This window comes from Crocodylus siamensis, chromosome 3 (genome assembly GCF_052110815.1).
Source record: "Crocodylus siamensis isolate JL-2025a chromosome 3, ASM5211081v1, whole genome shotgun sequence".
Lineage (NCBI taxonomy): Eukaryota > Metazoa > Chordata > Crocodylia > Crocodylidae > Crocodylus > Crocodylus siamensis.
The window spans coordinates 71746382-71770264 of record NC_143397.1 but is presented as its reverse complement, the minus strand read 5'-3'; the positions used below and the strand labels follow the sequence as shown (position 1 = coordinate 71770264).

Genomic DNA, 23883 nt, shown 5'->3' with positions numbered 1-23883 from the left:
AGAGGTGCTGCAAGATCTTTTGAAGGGTGCTCTGAGGTGCGAGGGGATAAAGCACAGGCTCAGTCCCTGCCTAGCTGTTCCCCTGCCCCACTGCCCATCCCTGCCCCTGCAAGGAGGCAAGCACTAGAATAAGTTTTTTTAATAGATGCCTTGAATCTAATGAAGGGTGCCTCAAGTCTAAAAAGGTTAGATACCACTGCCCTAAAACTTGCTGTTCACAATTTGACTGAAAAACCATTGGAACTGGAGAAATTAGGGGAGAGGAGATGAGTCCCTACAAACCTGAGTGTCATGCACATAGCAGACATTTGGGGATAACTACCTAAAGAGAAGAGTGCACCAGGCCTACCCTGGTGTCAGCATTGAAGATTACCTATCTTGCTTGCTTCCCTTGGCACAATAACATCAGCTCTTCCCATTTACTCCAGCACACTCTTCCCAGTGTCCCCCTTCAGCAACTCTCAAAGTATCCCAGACATCTGCTGGGTTTCCCTCATCTGCCTGACTCTCCCAGGCAGGTGCCACTTCTTACCCTTCCACCTCCCCTGCATCACTGCATGCTGATCATTAGCCTCCCCATTGTTCCATACATGGAAGGAAAGAAATATTATTGGAGCGATTAAGTGCAACGCTTTTAAAAAGTATGCAGGTAGAAGTCCAGCAGCAGGGCAGGGGCTACCCAGTTTATTGTACCAGGTGCAGCATGTATGATTACTTGCCAGGGGGCAAGTTCCATATGTGCGCACCTGGTGCTAGGACTGGCTCTGAGAGAGCAAGTGCATTCTCTCCAGATTAGGGTGGCAGAACTGGAGCAGCTACAGGAGGCAAAGAGATTCATAAATGCAGCTTTCTGGGACATAGTAGAGCACTCCCACCTCCACTGTAGCAAGTGCCATGCTGCTGAGGAGGATGAGTGCATCAGGGATCGAGGACATGAAGCTGGGAAGAAGAGAAACTCTCTTAGATGGGACCTTCCAGCTAATATTACAGCATCCTCTTGCACCACGGGTATTCCTCCAAGGGAGGGATCCCCACAGGATAGAAGGAGACAGGAGTTGGTAGTAGGGGATTCAATTATTAAGCACATAACCAGGTTTGTGACCTCCAAGAGGACTGCATGGTGATTTGCCTGCCAGGTGCAAAGGAAACAGACCTCTCAAGATGTGTAGATAAACTGCTAGGAAGGGCTGGAGAAGAGCCAGTGGTCATGGTCCATGTAGGTAAGGGTAGTTGGTAGGTCCTGGAAGCTAAATTTAGTCTGCTAGGTAGGAGGTTGAAGTCCAGGACCACTATGATAGCATTCTCTGAAATGCTTCCAGTGCCACATGCAGACCCTGGTAGACAGGCAATGCTCCAGAGACTTGATGCATGAGTGTGATGACAGTGCAGGGAAGAAGGGTTTAGGTTTATTGGGAACTGGGCGACCTTTTAGAACAAGGGGAGCCGGTACAGAAGGGATGGTCTCCATCTAAGCCAACCAAACTGCTGGCAAATAACATTAAAGAGGTGGTAGAACAGCTTTTAAACTCAAAATGGGGGGAAAGCTGGCAGGTGCAGAACTGCATTCAGACTGACACATGCACCATAAACAATGGGGATAAGAAATAGCGTGAAGACAAGCACAAGTTAGTAACTTTAGCAAGTAAAAGGTGACACACAAGTAACCAGCCAGGCAACAATAAAAAGTACACATGATTGTATACTAATGCTAGAAGATCAGAGGTGGGGGAATTTGACTGCTTAGCAGTAAATCATGATATTGACATAACAGATATCTCTGAAACATGATGGAATGAGGACAATCAATGGGATGCTGTAATACTAGGATACAAATTATACAGGAACCACAGAGTAGGTCATACTGGTAGGGAAGTGGCACTCTGCATCAAGGACTGCATCAAATCAAATAGGTTAGATTTTTCACCTGATATGAGAGGTACTATAGAATATTTGTGGATAGAAATCCTGGATTTAAATAGAAAAAAAAAAGTGTGTCTAGGGATATACTACTGACGCCCAGACCGCAGTAATGAGCTAGAAATGCTAAGGAAGTTGAGCTGCTGCAACAGCAGAAAATGCAGTAATAATGGGGGGCTTCAACTAGACAAATAGACTGGGTCAGTCTAACACCTGGCCAGGATGTAGAAACCAAATTTCTTGATGTTATAAAAGACTGCTTCCTGGAGCAGTTAGTGCTGGAACCTAAAAGAAGAAAAAGGTCATTTTTGGGCTAGTGCTAAGTAGTGCACAGGATTTGGTGCAAAAGGCAAGTATTACTGAGATGCTTGGCAAAAGTGGCCACAGTGCAACTGGATCTGACAGCCATGTAGGAAGAGAGACAAGAAAATTCCCACAGAGGCATTTAATTTTAAAAAGAGAGACTACACCAAAATGAGGAAGCTACTTAGCCGGAAATTAAAAGAAGCCCCTAAGGAAGTGTGACACTTCCAGGCAGCATAGGAACTGCATAAGAACACCATCTTGGAGGCACAAAGTAAATGAATATTGCAAATCAAAGAAATGGAAAGCACAGCAAAAGAAAGCCAGTATGGTTTTCTGGCATAGTTGCAGAGGCAATACGCAGAAAAAAGGCTTCTTTCAAAAAGTGGAAGTCAAATCCTCATGGGGAAAATAAGAAAGAGCATAAACACTGGCAAAGCAAATGTAAAACTGTAAAAGGACAAACTAAGAAAGAATTTGAGTAGACAAGTCAAAGGAGATGACCAAAGTTGAGGTTTCAGTAGATGAGGTCATAGAGGATATTGCTAAATTAAGTAGTAGCAAATCACTAGGACCTGATGGCATTCTCCCTAGGGTCCTGAAGGAGCTCAGATTGGAAGTTGCTGAACTCCTAACTGTGGTGCGCAACTTACCACTAAAAACAACCTTGGTGCCAGAGGACTGGAGGATTGCCGGCATGAATCCCATATTTAAAAAAGGTGTCAGAGGGGACACAGGGAACTACAGGCCAGTGAACCTAACTACTGTCCCTGGAAAACTGGTAGAAAAGAAAATGACAGAATTGTTCAGCACGTGGATGAACATGACTTGCTGGGGAGGAATCACCATGGCATTTTCAAAGGGAAATCGTGCCTCACCGACTTATTTTGTTTTTTGACAATGTCAGTAAGCAGGTGGATTGGGATAACAGAGTTGACAGTATATTTGGACTTCCAAAAAGCTTTTGACAAGGTCCCCCATCAGAGGCTCTTAACTAAATCACAGGATTACAGGGAATGTCCACTCATGGATTAGAAATTGACTCAAAGAAAGCAAAGACTGAGTAAATGGTCAGGTTTCAGGATGGAAAGAAGTAAACAGTGGGGTTCCCTGGGGGACGGGGAGAATCTGTGTTGGGACCAATGCTATTTAAGCTATTCATAAATGATCTGGAAAGGGGGGGTGAGTAGTGAGGTGGTAAAATTTGTTCATGACACCAAATTAAGCAAAGTGGTAAACACCAAGGTGGATGGTGAGGAACTACAGAAGAATCTGGCATGATTGAACAAATGAGCAATGAAATGGCAAATAAGTAGAAATTGATGCACCTGGGCAAAAATAACCCAAACTATACCTACACTATGATGGACTCTACATTACCTGTTACTACAGAAAAGAGATCTGGGGTCATTGTGGACAGTTCGCTAAAAACATCAGTTCAATGTTCAGCAGCTATCAAAAAGGCAAACAAAATGTTAGTTATTAATAAGAAGGGAATAGTAAACAAAACAGATAGTATCTTTATGCCCCTTTATAAATCCATGGTGCAGCCACACCTTGAATACTGTGCCCAGTTCTGGTCCTCACACCTCAAAAGGAATATTGAAGTACTAGAGAAGGTGGAGAGAAGGGCAACAAGGAGGATTAGTGGTATGGAGGGGCTTTCATATGACAGACTAAAAAGGCTAGGCCAAGGGTAGGCAACCCCTGGCACTGGTGCCAGAGCACAGCACATGAAGGCATTTTGCTTGGCACACATGCCTCAGGGTGGACAGTGGAGAAGGGGGCTCCACATCAAGGATCAGGCCCTTTGCAGCTCCCCTGCTCGCTGCCCCTGGCACACCAACATCTAACAAGCTGAGGTTTCAGGTGTTTTTGGCACTCTGCCCTAAAAAGTTGCTGACTCCTGGGCTCAACCTATTCAGTTTAGAAAAGAGACACTTGTGCAGGAGGACATGATAAGGATATACACAATAATAAATGGTGAAGAAAAAGTAAATAAGGATTTATTATTTGCTCTCTCACACAATACAAGAACTAGGGGGCAGAAAATGAAATTAGTAGATAGCATAAGCAATGCACAGTGTGGGCACAGGAGGTCACGTGACTCTGCTGAGACTGTGTAATATAGCTAGGTTAGTAAGTTATTACATAAGTAATATAATTATGTAAGCAATATACCTTTCGTTTCTACCCAGGAGAACTTTTACAATCTTTTCTCCGATGCCTGATGAAGGGTGTTTGTGTCCAAAAGCTTCCAATTAAAGAACTTTTTTTTGCAAAAATTTTGTTGTTCTAATAAAAGATATCATCTCTACTACAAGTCCTGATAGCTACATTAATGTATTTATAGTGTAAGTAGCAAACATATTGATTGGAAGGACTTCTTCGAGGTGACTTTGCGGGCTTTTTGAAGGGTTCCTGGCTGGAGTCTTCTCAGGAGTCTTGCCTGCTTTCTTAAAGAACATGTGCAAGGAAGTTTGGACAGATGTTCTCCAGGGAGATGGGCAACGCAGCAAACTTGTTCACTGGCATGGCATCACTTCAGATCAAGAGTTGTAAAGTCGAAACTGATGTCAGAAAGTGGAAACAGGGTGTCAGTTTATAAACAATGTAAGTGCAAAACATTGTAAGTTGAGGACTGCCTGTATCATTTTCACCACTGCAGCTTCCATGCACATACCAAAGACTGTCATACATAAAAGGTACCTTTTCTTCCTGTGTAATACATATTCCTCCTGTTTCCCCTTTGTTTGATAGCTGTTCTCCCCACAGCTCAGATGGTCCAGTTTTCCATTTGAAATGCAATTGTTCTATTGCTTTTCTTCCATCACTCATCAAGAGCCTTGATGGAGAGAAAGCAGGACCTTCTAACAATACTTCCCACCCTCAGACTTGTAAAAGATGCAGTCACCAATCAGATTGGGAGGGAAGAAGCAAGGGGATGGCTTAATAACTTCATTTCTGCTTCCATATTATCAAGAAATAAAAACAAGATCAGCTAACAAAATTTCCATCGTTTTTATTTTATTTTAACAAATCAATACATTTGAATGCATATTTAAAATCCAGGAACTTTATTTTGGCTTGAGGGTACCTTTTGGAATGAAAAACACAGCTTTGTAGACAGGACAGCAAAACACCACTTAAGAGGCTTGATGCTATGATGAGGACAGGCTGATTCTTTCAGGTCCTTGTTATATGTTAAATTTAGCATGTGTTATATTTAGATTGTAGTAAGCATTAACATGACTTAGAAAGTATTCAGAGGAGTGGCTCATTAATGCTTATTACCATCTAAATACAGATCATAGTACCACACAGGAGTCTTGAACTGGCTCTGGTGTGATCCCAGAGCCAAGATGGAAAAATCAGCTGATTTTCAGTCTCAGCCCTAGAATCACACCGGAGCAGATTCAAGACTCTGGTGTGGTGCAAGGCTGGGAGTAACACTGGCATGGCACCCATGCAGTGCAGTGCCAGGGACTGGCTCCCATGCTGTGCAGGTAGCACTCCCAGTCCCAGCCTCCTTACTGCACCAGAACTTTGAACCAGCAAGACTTTGGTGTGGTGGGAACCTGACAAACATTAGCAGGCTCCCTCTCCCTGCTGCACTGGAGCCTTGCATGTTCAAGGCTCTAGTGTGTTAAGGAGGATGGGAGCCTGATAAACAGCTTTCTCAGGCTCCACTCCCACCCTTGCCATTGAACTGGAATCTCCTGATTGTATTTCCTCTGTGGGGCAGTCTGACATTAGCTCAACATATGTTGGGTAATATGAGCTAGAGATGCTCCTTACCAGAAAGGCCTAATTTTACTAAACTACAGTGGCACTTAGCACTTGAACACTCAGACATTAGCACTGCAAATGGTGTTAATACATCCTAACTAAAGTGCTGCAAGGCCCTGACTTTGTGTGTTATGGTCCCATGAAAGTGGTGGATACAGTGACAAAAAATAAGAGTCAGTCCAGCATCTGTTTAGGATACTCCTGGTAAGTGATATTAGCAATCTGTGTTAATTCCATATTGAAAATGATTTTCAAAATATACACGTGTCATTTTGAAATTATTTGAAACTCTTAGCAAATTTTACTGCATCTGTATAGGTGCCAAAAGTGTGATAGCTCAAAGTCTATTGAAATATTAGTTTCCATTAGTTCCAATAATATCAATTCAGTTTATATATTTTCAAAATGTGGATATACTTTTCAAAAACAGCCATTTTTTCTAAACAAATAAAATTAGTAATTTTTTGTAGCCAGTGTTCAGATGATGTAAATTAAAGAGGAGTGCCAGAACAAAACCTATAGCCAGTTGTGATGGTATCTACCTCCTGGGAAGTGATTTACATTAAATCTGTGGTATTAGAAGATGAAAATCTTAGTCTGCAAAGGCTAAAAAGTAATGTAATTGTTACTGTTTATATTGTGAAGTTTTCTAAGGTATATAACTTTGGTTTCTATTAGTTTAAATAATAATATATTTTTTTTAATTTCTCCAGAAGTCACAATGAGCTCTGCAGTTCATGGCAAAAATCAACCCTGTTTTCAGAGCATGGTATTCTCTTCTTCCTAATTATATTTTTAAAATAAACAATAAATTCTTTTACTTCACCACCAGAAATCTATAATGTACATTTTTAAATTATTTTCCATTTTCAGATGTATTACTTTATAGTAACAAAATATTTGGTGATATAATTCAAGAGAGAGCTGAGTAAGAATGAAATTAGAAATATCTAAACTTGTTTTTTTAAGGCATTCATTTGGAGTAAATACATTAATATAAATGTGTACATGACTGTGTATAAAAGATAAAAGTCACCTTGGTGGCTTCAGAAGATGGAGAAGCACATCTTTTCAGGCATCTCAACCATCAAAGCACTTTTTTGCAAGGAAACATAAATTTATCTTGAATTTAATCCATAATTATTTTTTCAGCAGCGGACGGGTAGGAGAGAAGGGCAGGATTAAGCCACATGGTTTTATTTTAAACCACATAGTTTTGACTTTTAATCAATACTTAATCGTGATGATCTCCAATATTGCTGGAAAGATATAGATTACAGAATGCAAGAGAGTTTTTTTTTCCATAACCTATGGTATAAATGTAAGAGCAAGCAACTACTCAAAAGTGTAATGTAAAGCTACCGTAAAAAAAATTAATTTGAGTAAAGGGAGAGAGAGTTTGCAAAACACAGTAGAGGAAGCAGAGAAAAGCCAGAAAAAGATCATCTCAGGTTATAACTAAGAGAAAACAACTATGGCAACATCTACTTTTTCTCATTGTCACCAACTGAACAACTGAAGCCAATAGTAGATTGTTGCCTCTTAAACAATGTAGAAATCATTAACAAAGCGAATCCATAGACCACACACATTGCATAGACGATTATAGATATGACATCATCATTACCACCTGAACAGAACTCCTTTATATGTTCTTAAGGCATTTGTAAGCAATCAACAGATGCTTCTGCCTATTTCTTGATTGGAAAAGGAAATGTTTTCATATGGAAAAAATGAGGGGTAGCATGTCAAGTCATATACTTTCCATATACAATTAACTCATGATCTCTTTAGTATACTAAATTATTATTAAAACACTGTGCATCTAGTTTTCAACTCTTAAGGGAGCAAAATTGAGGATGCAGCCCTTCCAGATGCTCCACAGATCTTTAAAAATGGAAGTTGTTTATATCATTTCCAATACTATTCATTGTAGCTGCCAAAATGCAGTGCCTCTGACAGCTTTTAACTGCTGAAAGGCAAAAATAATTAGCTGCAGAGTAGTGCCACATGAACATCACTATGCTGTTTCTTCCTTGAGAGGTATTCTGAGTTTACCTACCGACCCAGAAGCAATACAGTAACATTCCTCTAGTAGGCAGGGTGTGCATCTACACATATTTTTACTGCATAGAAAACTAATTAGCTGTGCAGTAAATGTCACGCATCTAGCTACATGTGTGTTTCTATTAGGGTGGAGTAGATTAATTAACTCTACAGCAGGATAGTACTTGTAAATACTTGTAAATACAAGTACTATCCTGCTGTGGTGTTATTTACTGCACAGTAATGCATGTGTAGACCCTGATCTGGGAGTAAACTGCAGCTAGCTGCAGGAGCCTCAGGGCATGGGGAGCTCCTCTGCTTCCTGAAAGAGCTACCCAGAGCCTGGGCAAGGCCCCATGCTCTCTGCCAGCTCAGGACTGCCCCCAAAGCCCCCTGCAAGCCTGGGGCTGACCCCAGAGCCCCCTGACAGCCTGGGGCTGGCACCTGGGCAGCTGCATATGGAGCCCCCTCTGGCTGCTGCAGGAAAAGCAGACCAGGACAGGAGCAGCCCTGACCTAAACTGCTCCTCCCTGGCTCAGTTTACCATGAAGCAATTTGCTCCGCAATTTATTTATGTGCATTAATTGGGTGTGTAGACATGCCCAGTGTTATGCTGCATTGTCTCAGCTTTATGCATAAGGCTGGGGTTTACCTTTTAGGGGCTCTAGTTTAGGTACAGTATTAGGCCTTTACTGGGTATGTCTACATGTTTATTAGTGCGCTGCAGTTACTGAGCATTAAGTTTAGTACTTGGTTAACCAAGTTAATGGTTTTTGCCTGGCATGCTGCTGTGCAGTTTTATTAGGCTACTGTGCAGTTAGTGTCTCGTAACCCATTGTTAAGAAACAACCAGGCTAATTATAGTAAGTCTGAAATTGAAGGCTGCAAGTCAATTTCAGGGCTGCTAATCTAGCAGAGACTTTGGGGGCCAATGAAATCGCAAAGTTTGTGATGATGGCCCTAATCAGGATGCTGCCTCATTTTAGGTAATGTTGTAGGAATCAACAGTCAAATCCTATTGATTTTGGCAAAAATCAGAACATAAATGGTCACATGGAGTGTCTGCCATGTGTTTAGCAAAGCCACAAAATTGCCTGTGGAGTAGAATGTGGTGACATCCTAACAAGGTGGTCAAGAATCAGGGGGAGGGGGGAGACATGGGGGAAACACGGGTCCTTGCATAGAAGGTAAAATGGGGAATCCTCATTTGGGAGAACAGGGAACTGGGAATAAACACACTGTACTTGACATATGGAGAATAGGGGCACACAGAAATCCCCATGGGGGAGATCAAGGAAACTTGGAATGGGAGAAATACAGAACATGTGGCTGGAAGGGAACTGTGAGAATCTGTTATAGGAGAGTATGGAAGCACACAGAATCCCTAGCCCACACTGTTCCTAATGTATATGGAATGGATTTTCACACAAAGTTCATTGCAGGAGGGACCTGATTGAGGGAAAGGACCACTTGGAGAGTATGAGGACATACACAGAGCCTGGACTACAGGTGGAGAGAATGGGGAACCCTAAAAGAATGGGTAATGTGAGGTTCACAGGCCACCCTCTGTGCAAAGAATGATAGGCTTTAGAATGGGGTGGGCACAGCAGTTCTCACGTGGACAGACTGAGAGATCATTTTATGGAGGGAAAGTTGGGAACAGGTGATAGACAAAGACCCTGGCATAGTGGAAATGGGCATGAACAGAGTCCCTGGCTCGCAGGAAGGGAACAAGGGGAACCTGGACTCAGGGAAGGGGAAAAAGTAAATTATGGGAAAAGTAGGACAAGGGCATGCAAAGATCCTCTGCTGTGGGAAGAGTAGAGGACTCTAGTATAAACAGAGAAAAATGGAGGACTCAGAATCCCTAATGAAGGGAGACTGATGGATTTTAGCATGGGGTGGGAGCTGGGGAGACCATATGGAACCTTTCCCCCCACCACACTGTAAGAGAGGCAGGGGGAAATTGCAGGGAGTCCCTGAAATAGGTGGGGGGAATGAGAGTGTACCATACAGGAAGCTTATAAAATCAGTTGGGCCAGAGAATCAGCAATGTGTAAACCCCCCTAGTTAAATAAACACTTTATTATCACACGCCATTCTTTTTCACCATATAGTTATAGTAGCTTTTTTTTCTTTGCAGAGTTCTTTATGCACTGCATAATATGTATAGCAAGACTTAGATGCACTTTTGAAAGAAATGCAGCTGCCTCTAGGATTGGAATCCATCAGCTATTTAAGCATAGAAACATTGCACAAGAATTCATAACAGAAAGTGATGGAAAATGTTATATACAACGGAAATTATTAATGACATGTTTCCTCATAATGTTTTACTTATATCATTCCTATAATTAATCATAGGTGCCAGCAAGTCAACAAAGCAAAAGTTAACATTGTAACAAAAGCAAAAGCTAGCAACATAACATAAAATAAATAAAAATTATATAAGACAATTTTTAAAAAATTCTGAAAGATCCAATTATGGGCTTACCAGGTTGGGAGAAAAAGTAATTATCCAAAAATATCCCTATACAGAAGAATAACAGGATACTATTGGATTAGGGCTTTATCAGTATCACCAATATCTATTCTGATATTTAAAGCAATCAAATGTACCTTCAAAGTTGGAGTGGTTCTTATTATTAGCAGAAGACACTGAGAAGGAAATGTGTTTTCACTTGGTATATTATAAATGAATGAGGCGGTAGCAGAAAATTGTGATGCTCAATGTTTTAAATAATTAAACTGAGAAACTTTTTCTGAGAACTGGCTACATCTGTTTATGATCTAAATGTTAAGTTTTATCTTTTTTTTGTGATTTGATATATAAAACATCATAAATTAACATCTACATTTTTTAATAATTGTTCACTTAAAAAGTTATACATTTCAAGGAAATCATATTCCACTTTATTTATATATAGATTAAACAATAAGGCCTAATAGATATTTCTTTTGTATTTGCAACTAAATTATTTCATAGATAGGCTGAACTTCCACTCCTCCACCTAATTTATGTTGGTGTGATTCCCTTCACCACAACAGAATCTGGTACTGGTGTAGTAAAAGGGATACTTAGGCCCATATATATTTAAGCCACATCTGATATTTCACACCCAATATCCTGAATTTAAGAATGTTGAAAACAAAGCAAAACATAATAAGCATCCTTTAATAAAATACATTTTCTTAATCATACCTCCTTGTTACTTGCAGTCCCATTACTTCTTGTATTCAAAAGGGTTTATCCTTGCATTCACCCCTTCTACTCTTCCTTTTGGTTCAAATGAAAGGAAGGCATACACAACAACATTGGTATTCTGCTACTCTGTTTATTTTGTCCTTTATATTGATTGTTAAGTGTTGGTCTAAAGGTATGCCTTAAGTAATACTGTCTTTCTACCTCCAAAATAGTGGATGAATTCCTAAACAAATATTAAGTAGTCATGTGGCAACTTACCTGTATTTGTATTACACTAATCCTAGCTTCCATAAAAAAACAATAAAATAAAGTACTACTTGTGAAAGACTGCCAAACAAATCTGATTAAGGCCCTCTGGACTGAGACATTTTGGGAGAGTTGAACTGCTAACTGGATGTAGAGGTAGGACATTTTTTTAGGGGGTCTTACTGTTTCCAGCAAACTTTGTGATATGGACTTTTGTGTATTCAGCATTCCATCATTTTAGCCTTCCTACACCTTCCTACATCTGTTCTGTTTTTGTCATTTATAAAATGAAGATATTTTAAAGGGCACTGTTTAAAGGAACATGTATCTGCTATGACTGAATGTTGTCCTTCAAGACTGATTAAGGGTATCTTAAAGGAGTCCAGAGGAGAGCCACACGCATGATCAGAGGTCAAGAGAGCAGGCCATATGGGTAGAGACTGAGAGTCATGGGACTCTTCAGCCTGGAGAAGCATAGGCTCAGGGGGGACTTGGTGGCTGCCAAGCCATGGTACATAAGGGGTGTGCATCAGGAACTGGAAGAATGTCTGTTCACCAGAGCTCCCCAAGGGAAGACAAGGTCTATTGGTGGCAAACCACTGGAAGACGGATTTAGACTGGACATAAAGAAAAACTTCTTTACCATCTGAGACTCCGGAGTCTGGAATAAATTCACCCCAGAGTGGTACAAGCACCTACTTTGGATCCCTTCAAGAAACATTTGGATGCTTATCTTGCTGGGGTCATCTGACCCCAGCTGACTTCCTGCCTTTTGGGCAGGGGGCTGGACCGGATGATCTCCCAAGGTCCCTTCCAGCCCTAATGTCTATGAAATCTATGAAATCTTCTCTTAGAAAATTATTTTTATAATACTATAAGAACAGTCCTTGTAGACTAGACTTCATATCCATCTGGTAACTGAAGTTTGTGCGAGACTGAGCCTCCCCCTGGTAAATGGAGTATTTTGTGAACATATTCAAACCATTACCCATGCTCTGCCCTGCCCTTGAAAATTGGTAATAAGATTTGTTGTGGGTTATCTTAAATTGCTGTACTTGTAGTGTTATGTCAAGAGCTGCTTAAATATATAGATGGGCACCATTTTAACAATCCCATAATTAAAAATAAAGAAACAAACAAAAGTGCCATGGTGTGTATTATTTGTGAAATCTAGTATATTTTAAAAGCAAATCATAGCTCTTCAGGGATATTTTTTATGTTGACTCTTGCAGTCACTTCTAAATTGCCTAGTCTTTAAGGCTCTTTGTAAAAGACTGAAGTACAGAAAACCCAAGACAACTTATTTAAATAAAGAGCCAGCAGGCATGTATGTTGACATATTGTTTAGCTCCTGACCATAGAACACCAGCCTTGACTCTGAATAGACTGTAAAGCAGGCAAGGTTAGGTCACACAGGCTCTCTCTTGAAACTGGTATTTCTCCTCTGATTTTCTCCTGCTGACTTCTCATGAACCTGAATAGATTTTATTATAGTAAAGCTATGGCGGGGTGGGGGTATGGGGACCGGAGGGTTGTGAAGAATCCACCTTCAGCAGGACCTGCTTTTCCTCTTTCTCTGGAGGCAAGTCTAATAGCTTGGCTCAAACATCAGGTATCAAGGGATGATTATAAATATGTAAGTGTGAGCAATCTCTTGCCTCCTAAGTGCAGCCCTGTAATGTTTATTTCGCTTTTCATTTCAAAGTGCTTTGCTCTGTTTATTTAATCACCCTTGCTGGTGATAATGTGATCTCTCTGTTTGCATCCCTTTCATTTAAACTCTGGATATTTTCTAAAATATTCAGCTTATAAAAAGACCTAACTGTGGATTGGCTAGTTGCCAATCAGTGCCCACACATGTGTGCATGCTTTTGTAGGGGCATAGATATGATTGCAGGATTGGGTCCCAAGTCAGTTTCTGTACTTTTGAGTTTGCTTTTTGCATTTTTTAATTGGTATCTCTTTTCGCTGAAATAATTAATTTACAGTATAGCTATTCACTTGTAAATATCCTACAGGAGGGTGAAGGTACCTGTATATCTCAGGTATCTCTCTACCTACTTCACAAGGTTGTTGTGGTATTTAATTATATTACCCCCAGAAACTGGATACATCATTTATAAATTGTGTAAATACCAGTTATAGGTTACAAATATTTTGAAAATATTATAATTTTTTTTTTTACAGATAGCATGATCAGAAAATCTGGAGACTCAAAGAAATTTAGAGTTAAATATTAACAACCCCAAAACATTAGAAAGCCTTAGGAACCATACAAAACCTCATTTTTTATTAACAATCTGTATTGTCCACTTCACTTCAAGGGGTCTGCATGAGTGTACGTCACCACAATTTTTTACTATGATCACAAAAACAGCCTTAATACTTTCCATGTTAGAAACTGTCACAACTTGATTGCCAAGTGGAAGCATTTTTCTGAATATTGAAGTAAGAGGTTTTATAAGGGTTATTATATGTTCAGAGAGTTATTACAAGTTGATTCCAGTCAGAAAAATCTTAAATCCAGACTGCAGGATTGAAGGGCTTGTTTACAGGGAGAGTTGCCCCACCTTAGTTTAAGGTGTGATTTTAAACAGATTTAAATAACATGTTTTAAGAAGCTGCATGCACACTTAGGGCGCATCCAGACAAGCATGCATGTGTGTTTCCCTGGGGACAACATTATTTGTGCCGCTGCTAGTTATCCCCAGGGAACAGCCCTGCACACATCTAGTGCAGGGCAAATTGCCCCAGGTAGGGTAGGGGAGGCTGGGTAGGGGGTCTCCCGGGGCTGCAGCAGCAGCAATCCAGGCATGTGGACTCTGGCAGGAGGCCGGAGTGTGGCTCTGGCTGGTCAGGCTCCATCTTCACGTGGTGCATACTGCTGCTATATATGTGCTGCACAACTTTTTTTTGGCATACTTTTTTTTTTATAATGGGATTTCCTGGTATCTAAATTTGGCTACACCTTACAAATATGCCATGTGCAGAATCACATGTGTGGGATGCATTTTACAAAGTGCAGATGCACACTCGTGTGGGCACACCCTTTTTGTTCAGTTTCAATCAGTCCTTAACTGGTTAAGTGTAATACCATAAATCACTCTAAAGCTGAAATGAGTTCCATACTAATGTTAGCTTAGTTGTGTTTTGTGTGTATACAACAGCTAACAGGTCCACTTGTGCTGCATATACTGGCTTAACAAGTATATTTTTTCCCTTCTGCTACCTGTACTATTCCATGTATAGTTCATTTCAGTTCATTCTCATGAACAATAAACCCCAGATACCATACGAATTATCAAGCATAAAGGCAATTCACGGATTATAAACTCCATATTGGGAATATGTAGGAGTTTGTTAACCCCAGACTTGATTTTGAATGATCCAATAGCAAGGCCTATATTTAGTGGTGGCATTTTGTTGATATAACACTGTTACACAAAGAAGGCAACTTGGTTTTCAGGTCCCAGAAAGATGTTACACAAGAAGCATTCTTAGATTTTAAGATGACAAATTTGACCTTGGAAGCTACCAAAAGAAATTAAATAAAGAGATTTATGATGCTGTTAACATGATAAAATAAGCATTTTTTCTGACTACAGCCAGATATTTAAATTGTCTATCACACCCTCAATTTTTTGACCTTGCAGTTCTATATGGTAGGCTACAGTATTTGAAGAGTTGACATATCCTTGATCCACCAGTTTACTAAATCACATCCATGAATGAAGAAAAGGAATTGTTTGATTGAAAGTATATTTTAATTCCTAAAAAGACTCACAAAGACTTTGTTACAAAATACATGTTCACAAAATAAATAACTATAGACCCATACTCAACATGTATAACTTCACTACAGTGTTAGTCAGAAGATTAAAAATCGATCCTACTATTACTCAGGCAGAACAGGGGAAGTTATGCCAAGGAGATAGATATTGGCTAATTCTAGGAAGCTTTGGTAGACTACAGGAGATCTAAAAAAATGCACAAAAAATTATCTGGAAAAATCTAAGACAGTATTTAATGGAGCAGAATAAGATTATCTCTGTCACTTGTAACTGAGTACTTCAGGTGCTTGTACATGAGGGGGGTTTAGTTCCCCTAAATTGAATCGGTGGGTTTTTAATGGGTGGGTTTTTCATTGTGACCCACTGTTTCAATATAGGGGCTTCTGTCACTGTTATGGAACAGTGATAGCCTGTCAGCAGCTCACCCCCACTCCCCTGGCTGCACACCTGGGCTTCCAGCACCCCGGGTACTGTTGGATTGGGCTGGGTGCTGCTTTGAGCCGGGGCAGCTGCTGTGAGCTGGGGCAGCACCTGTACAGCTAGCACTAGGCTGGGTGGCCCTGGGGGGCACTGCTGCCCCTGAGGGAAGCACCAGGCCCTCCTGCACCTCTGGGCCTGCATGGCTCAGCTGCAATTTGTGTGGGCAAGCTTTGCAGAGAGAAGAAAAAAAAAAGTGTAGAGGTGCCTGATCCTTTTTTTTTTTTTCCTGTGAAGCCTGCCCACCTCTCACACAGGTGGGAGGTGAGCTGCCAGTGGGCACTGAGCTGCGGGGGGCCCTGGACCTTCCCTCCATGGTGGTGGCACCCCCTTGGCAGCACCCACCCTCTAGCAGCCCTGGGGCTGAAAGTCCTGAGCAATTGTAGGACTTGCATCCCTGGCTGGGCAAGGTGCACCCCTGTGCAAGGCTGGATTAATGCATAGGCTAACTAGGCACTTGCTTAGGGCCCTAAGTGAAGAAGGGGCCCTGTTGTGCTTACCTTACTTATTATAACTATTGAGTGACAAAGAAGTATATAAATATACTGTATTAAGTAGGGGCCCATGAGTTTGTTTGTCTAGGGCCCACTACCCTTCAGCCCTACCCCTGTGGCTGGGAGACTCCTCAGCTGACAAGGCTCCCAGCTGCAGGGGAGACCCTGCTATACATGCAAATTAAAGCTCAGTAGTAACCTGCTATAAAGTTAGCAAACATTATTGAGGTCTACCTTTATAGTTGGTTGCAATTTTCTATTGTATGATAAGTACTTTGCACGGGTAGCTGGTCTCTTACGTAACTGCTCAATTAACCAGTTAATTGTGTGATGCCTGTAATGTGTAGAGGGGGGCATAAAGTCATCAGCAAATGGGGTGAAAGTGAAAGATGAAGTATGACAGACCTGCTAATAAACAGATTCACTGATGTTTGCACTCCCTTTATCCTAAGAGGGACGGAGAAGGAAGTGGAGGATGATTACTGCAACCCTGAGATTATAATAGTGGTCAAAGAGCTTAGCTTGGGAAGTAAAACTCTATCTGCCCTTCCCCAGACTATGTGTAGGGGCTAAACCTCCATTAAAAAACAAACAAACTTAAAAACACGGTTTAATTGCTTCTAATGTCATGATTTCTCAAGTAGAAAGACAGTCTTCTCAAATAGAAAGTTCTCACTGGGGACTATAGATGCTTAAGTATGAAGTCATTTCTAATCACCTTAACAAAAAGACAATCGCCTTCAGCTGCTGTACTGGTATAGATATGTACAACTCAGGCAGCACAAAGCAGTTCTAAAACTGGATTAGCTAGCTCCTTGAAGTGCATCCCTAAGTAGCAAAGCGATACCATATTATTACCACACCTTTCAGCCACGGGTACAGCAGGTGTGGCAAGTGAGCTGGGGTTCCTGGTGAATCCCAGCTGCTGGAACTATTTTGAAATGAAAAATAAATGGAAAAAAGAATATTATAAGGAACTAAAAATAGGACAAATTTATGTTTATATTCACTCTAGTTATTTTCATGAAGAAAATAAAATGTATATAGTAATGAGAAATGGAGTAATAGTTAAGACCTACTTTTTACATAGCACTTCTAAAGTCCTTTATGAAATATCATTACCACAATTGTACAAATGACACTTAGGCACAGAGAGAAAGCTACTTGAATTGCAATTCTTGTTTGTAGGTGAAGGTGGACATTTTAAACCTGTAACAGCTGCTCAGTTTTCAGTTCCATACTTGTGCTCCACCCACAGATCTACCCAAGAAATTACTAATACCGAAGTCAGTCAAATCTATTATAATCTTATAAGTAGTGGAAGCTGAAAGCATACATTTGTCATAATGCATTTGTTTTCCCTGTGCTCAGTCCTTATGTTAGGACTACAGATTGTATTACAGGTATTAATTGTATGTCCTTTGTGTAGCTTATAAAGAACTGTTGGCAGGACAAGATGCTCTGTAATTTATTACATCCCTGAACAAAGCTAAATATTGTGGTTGAGCCATGGTGTTCTCTTGTTATGAGTTTGTGAAGGATTTTAATGCTTTGGATTTAATGCTCACCAGCATCTGCAGAAAGAACTGGACAATAGGCTACTAAAATCATCTTTCAAATAAGAGAGGTCCCATAACACCTACTGTAAAAGGTAGCATATACCCATTTTCTTTTCATTCCTAATGTTTTACTGAACTCTCCAAGGATAAATTCAGGCTTACTAAATGGTCTTAAAGCCACATGTATGTAGGTGAAATTCATTGATGGAATTATTTGAACAACACCTACACATTAATGAATTCTGAATTACCTGTCACCACTCAAAGAAACAAAAAAGACAGTGTCACACTCTGGGCACCTTAATGAAAACCAGGGTTCAATGAACAACAACTGTTAAAATAGAAAAGGATACATAAAGAATGGGATATAATGTAATATTAAAACTACCAGAGTTACTTTAAGTAAAGGAATTATTTGTACTCACCTGGAATATTACGTTCAATTCTGATCACTCAGTCTCAGAAGTAGAGAATGGTTTCAAGTGGCTAATGAAATAATCATAGGCATGGAAACAAGAGACTGAGTGGACTGAGGTTTTTCAGAAAAGATAAGTTGGGACATTATAACTATAGTACAAAATAATAAATGGGCTAGAAAAGGTCAAATGGACAAGAATGGAATATTCAATGGAAATGAAAGGCAGACAATTTAAAATCAATACAAGGAAATGCTATCTACACCATATATAATTAACCTGTAGGCCTGCAGGCCATAAAAATCAGGCAAAATGAGGTTAGACACGTTGGGAGTAATGAATACATCAATAGTTATATTAGATAAAATAAAAATGATAAAGTATTCATGTCTTTGGGCTTTCATGATATAAGCCATCTTCTGAATTATTTCTCCTGAGGGCAGGTTATTCCAACCCGTAATTATGGGCTTTTCTGTACCCTTCTCCAAAGTGGCTAGCACTTGCCACTGTTAGAGAGTTGGTTTCTAGACAGTGTTGGTAATCTTGTGATTTTATGTTATGCTTTTCATCACAAACACACGACTATGCTCCTGTAGGGGGTTGCTGACAGTGTGACTAGGATAAAGGCAGAGGATGGCACTACCTCCATTAGTTCTTCACTGCTAAAACAGGGTTTGGCAGTCAGAAAAAAATACTCTTAAGTGTCCTCAGATGTATTTCTTGTGCTGGATTGGTTCAGTGACCAGGAAACAAGCAGCAAGATAAAAAGGGTTTGTAAGCTACCTTTTTGGTCTCCTTGAGAGCTGTGAACACAGCATGGCAAGTACTCAAAATCTGGCTCACAGATTCTTCTGGTAGGTGTGACAAAAATTCATTTTGCACTTTTTATTCTTCCATTTGGTGAAAGCTGAGTAGACAGTAAATAACATCTATAGTAACTTGCTCTTATTTCCAGTCCACTCTTCACCTGCTTCAGTCAGAGTTCAAGAATACCTTGTTTAAACCCCGGTCAGAATTGGCATATACAATTCCACAATTATATCTCCTCCTAATTGCAGAAAGGATATCATGTGTGCATGTAAGTGTACACACAAACACATGCACACACACACATATATATCATGCATATACATATACATATAAAGCTTCAAAACTTAGGTTATATGCAGTTTCAAAAACAGTCTTTTTAATTGTTTCTGAAAAATATGCAGCAAACATTCCCCTATAAATTGCAGTCTAATGTCAACATTCATCTATACCAAATAGAATGAATATCAGTCACTTTTTAGTTCTCTTAGACAGGGACTGGAAGGAAATGAATAAGAAGCACCAGTATTTCCCTACAGCACCCTCTAGACATCCTCTGAGTGTTAACCCTGGTTACCTTTTCAAGTAACACAGCAAAAATGAGCAAACCTATAAACTGTCCAGATCAAAAGCATTTTCTTGCTATAGCTTTATTTATCAATACAGTCTGTCAACAGGCAACAGATTTTTCTTCGTCTCCAAGTAGACATCATTCACAGGAAGAATATCTGAAAGCAGTTTTTGTAATGGAAATGACAATTGACTCTTAACCACTATGGTACTGATTGACATAATAATGACAAATGTTACAATGTTACTCTTTGTATGATTCACTGTTCCCCTTTACAAGGATGCTCCCTTCATTTTGAAACCAAATTTACCTTCATTGCTTCTTATTGTTATTTTAGCTCACTTGCATGAGACATTCTGAATTCCACATTGTGCTAATAAGCTTATTTATCCTAAGGCTGTTGACAACATATTATTTTCTACTTTTTGCATGATTATTTTGCTTGTGTGTGTCATTCTGGGTCTTTGTTCTATAGTCCTACAGTTTGGGTCTTGGCAGGCTGGGAGGGACCGCTTCTCACAGTATAACATGGTAGTAGTGCTGTAGGTTACAAAATCAAGAACCTGTTTAATGATCTGAGTAGTATTTGACCAATAGATGCATTCATTTTACAAATCCAAGCAACAGTTCAGCAAAATGTTTAATTATATTCTTACCTCCTTCACTCTTTACTAAAACACATACGCATGTGCTTATCATTAAACATCTCATTAAAGTCCACTGAAGTCAAATAGCTGCTTAAATACATTGCCAAGCAGGGGTGGAGTGCTGTATAAGTGTAATTTAAGGGGTGAAAGGAGGAAAGTGTTAAGTGGGCAGGTCTAGGTTAAGTGTTACACTATATATATATAAAAACAACTTTTAGAAGTTATCAGTGTTTCCCACATTGTCATAGACATCAATATTTTATGCAGAAACACATTAAATCCAACCTCAAAGTGAAAATCAGTATGGATACATGAGCTGACATTACCTGGATTCCTAAGAACTGAGTCCAGAGTGTTCTCAGTGATGAGTCATTGCATGGGAATTCACATGTCTTGATCAGAACAAAAACAAATGTATTACCCTTCTGCTACATTGCAAGACTTTTTTTCTTAAAAAGTGTTCTGATTGAATGGCGTGAAGAAGGAATATGAAGGTTTTCTTTCTTTCTTTCTTTTGTACTCATTACCTAGTATTGATTCAATTTAAATGTGTGTGATTTCATAGTTACTGTACACATGCATAAAAGTCACGAGAGATAGTTTTATAAATTGAAAAATAAATAGGACCACACATTAGTGTGCTACTGGATGATTTAATTGAATACTTGAACTGAATTTTATTGATGGTGTTCTGCTACCAATAATAGTCTGCTTCAGGCTATACTCCATTTGGACTATGCTTTTATTGTCTGAGAATTAGAGATCTTATTTTCAAAATAAAAGGAGTGCAAATATGCAGCTGTCTCCCAAATTTCACAAGGAAACCACATTAAATACATTGCATATCTCTGAGCTGGTGCTAAAAACAGCATGTGCTCAGTAATGAAATCCAACTATGAAACTGATTAAATGCAGCCAACATTGAACATGTCTATTAATTATGTGGTCCATATGGGGCAAACATGCTAATAGGAACCTTTTTTTTTTTTTGCATGTGTGGCCCTTAAACAAATGGCTGGGTGTTCCCTCTGCTGCAGGGAACTGACATTGGGCCTGAAGGTACTGCAACATCATGCCAGCCTCAGGAGGACAAGAGCCAATCCTGACACCCTTCCTTTGGTGCCAATTTTTTTTAAATTAATATATTTCATGTTCTGGGTCAAATCAGCCAAATCAGTTCCAAAATCATATCAACTGAACAGAAATCAATTGTTATAAAAACCATATCAATTGAATCGGCAGAATTCAATTGCTTTGAACATCATGTATGGTGCTATGACCAATAAGCATCTTCTATCCCACGTTCTCACCCTAGGATTTCAGATACTCTCAACTCTATTGGCAGGCATCCTATGTGCATCCTGAAGTCCAGGGACCTTAGGATTCAGATGCTTCAACTTACTACCTACTTGGTCATGGTGCCAAAAATACTACATTTGTTCTTAACTAAAAAGCTAGAACAACTCACATGAATAAAACATACAACAGTGCCACCAAGTGCAGTCCCTCTCACTCCCAACTCTTTTCCTAGTCATGGTGAGCCATGACATTGCATCCATTTGAACTTTCTCTTCACTCCCACAGCTGAGCTTCACTTTTCTTTCCTATTTCCAATGATTCCTGCTTCTTCATTAGCCTTAAATGCCTTGCATATGTTACTAAACAGGGCCCCAGACAGGCCACCCAGAATCCCTCTGTTGACCCCTCTCAGTCTGTTGCATGACTAGTATGGCCCTGCCCTCCATGAGGTGAAGCCAGACCAGGTTGCCCTATGCCTTATCTACATATCAGTTTTTGCAGGATCCTGGGACTTATTCATAGATTCATAGATTATAAGGCCGGAAGGGACCTTGGAAGACCAGCGGGTCCAGCCCCCTGCACCAAGCAGGAAAGATAACTGGGGGTCAGGTGACCCCAGCAAGGTGACTGTCTAGTCTCCTGTTGAGGATTTCCAGGGTAGGTGATTGCACCACCTCTGGAGGGAGCTTATTCCACAAATCTGGACACCCTGAATGTGAAGCAGTTTTTCCTAATGTTGAACCTGAATCGATCTTCCAGGAGTTTGTGGCCATTACTCCTAGTTTTCCTCTCAGGTACCCTGGTGAACAGTTGCTCACCATGTCCTTGATGTACTCCCCCAGTGTAGCGGTAAGCTGCTAACAGGCGTCCTCTCAGCCTTCTTTTTCTCAGAGTCCAGCTCCCTCAGCCTTTCCTCATATGGCTTGCTGCATAACACTCTGATCGTTCAGGTGGCTCTTCTTTGGACTCCTTCAGGTTTGTCCATGTTCTTGTTAAACTAGGTGCCCAGAGCTGGATGCAGTACTCCAGCTACAGTCTCACCAGTGCTGAGTAAAGTGGAAAAATCCCCTCCTGGGTTTTGCTGGAGATGCATCGATTGATGCATGCCAGGGTATTATTTGCTCTACTGGCTACAGCATTGCACTGCCAGCTCATATTTATAGACTACAGTCTATTATTACCCCCAGGTCCCTTTCATTTGTGGTGCTAGTCAGTTTAGTGTCACCAAGCCTATAGGTGTGTTGGGGGTTGCTCATCCTGAGGTGGAGCACTTTACATTTTTCAATGTTAAACTTCATCAGATTCCAATCTGCCCAACTTGCTAGCCTGTCTAGGTCCGCCTGTATCTGTAGCCTATCTTCAGGCGTGACCACGTTTCCCCATAATTTGGTGTCGTCTGCGAACTTGGCCAGTGACACCAAGTGCATGGCTCCTTGGCAGCGGGTATTTGGAATACACACATATACTAAGCAGTGCTGAGCTGTGGGGTGATCATGGCTTGAAATGCTATTGACTCCTATGAGGCCCAGCCCAGTGAAGCATAATCATGAGCCTTTTTGCTTTGGACTAATATCATGCATAGCTTGTACTGTCTCTGAGTACGTGCTAAAGTGCTACTTTAAAGTACGTTTATGGAGTTCCTGTGTCAAAACTTGTAGCACTTTCAAAAAAGGTAAAATGCATCAATTCTGACTGAATTAAGTCTATGGATCCTATATGCAAATTGCTACAGCTATGTTTATTTCAAAGTCATTTTTTTCAGATTTGTTCCTCACTTTCACACACTCAGAGAGTGTAGGGTCTGGGCGTGACAGGGAGGGGGGGGCTGCAGAGGGAAAAAGATAGGGGTGGGGCAGAGAGGCTAGCTAACCCCCCAGATCTATTTTCCCTGGAAAATATATGTATTTTTCTGTATAAGATAATTTTAAGCAATATTAAAACAAGCACACAATGAACTTAGACATTAAATAATTAGCATGTTTGCTTAATCATTACTTCCACCATTTTTTTCTTGGCAAACTGTTTATATTAAGTGTGTCAATTTCCTTGTCATAACAGAACGCAGGTGTTTTTTCTTTTTACAATATTACATGAATAAATGCACTTGTCTGCCATTTTTGGAAGATAATGCTTGTCACTTCATTCGGTCTTTGGCAGTGTCAATATGTTGATGAAGTGTAAACACGTCTGGCATTTGGTGACTGTCTAGTAAATAAATGGTCTCGTCAGTTTAGGAAAGGTTACAATCTCATCTTTACAAATGGAACAAATGTATACAGTAAATGCATAACAAACATGAAATAAAACTGCTGCAGT

The 23883-nt window shown here is 40.2% G+C and overlaps 1 long non-coding RNA gene across 1 annotated transcript in view; it reads right to left on the bottom strand.

Annotated features, from left to right (window-relative positions):
* Positions 1-2019: 2019 nt before the first annotated feature.
* The window catches only part of LOC149868393 (uncharacterized), a 132073-nt gene continuing 110209 nt past the window's right edge, over positions 2020-23883 (bottom strand). The window contains exon 3 of the long non-coding RNA XR_016440986.1: positions 2020-4790. This is a non-coding gene — a long non-coding RNA (uncharacterized LOC149868393). The remainder of the gene's footprint in view (positions 4791-23883) is intronic.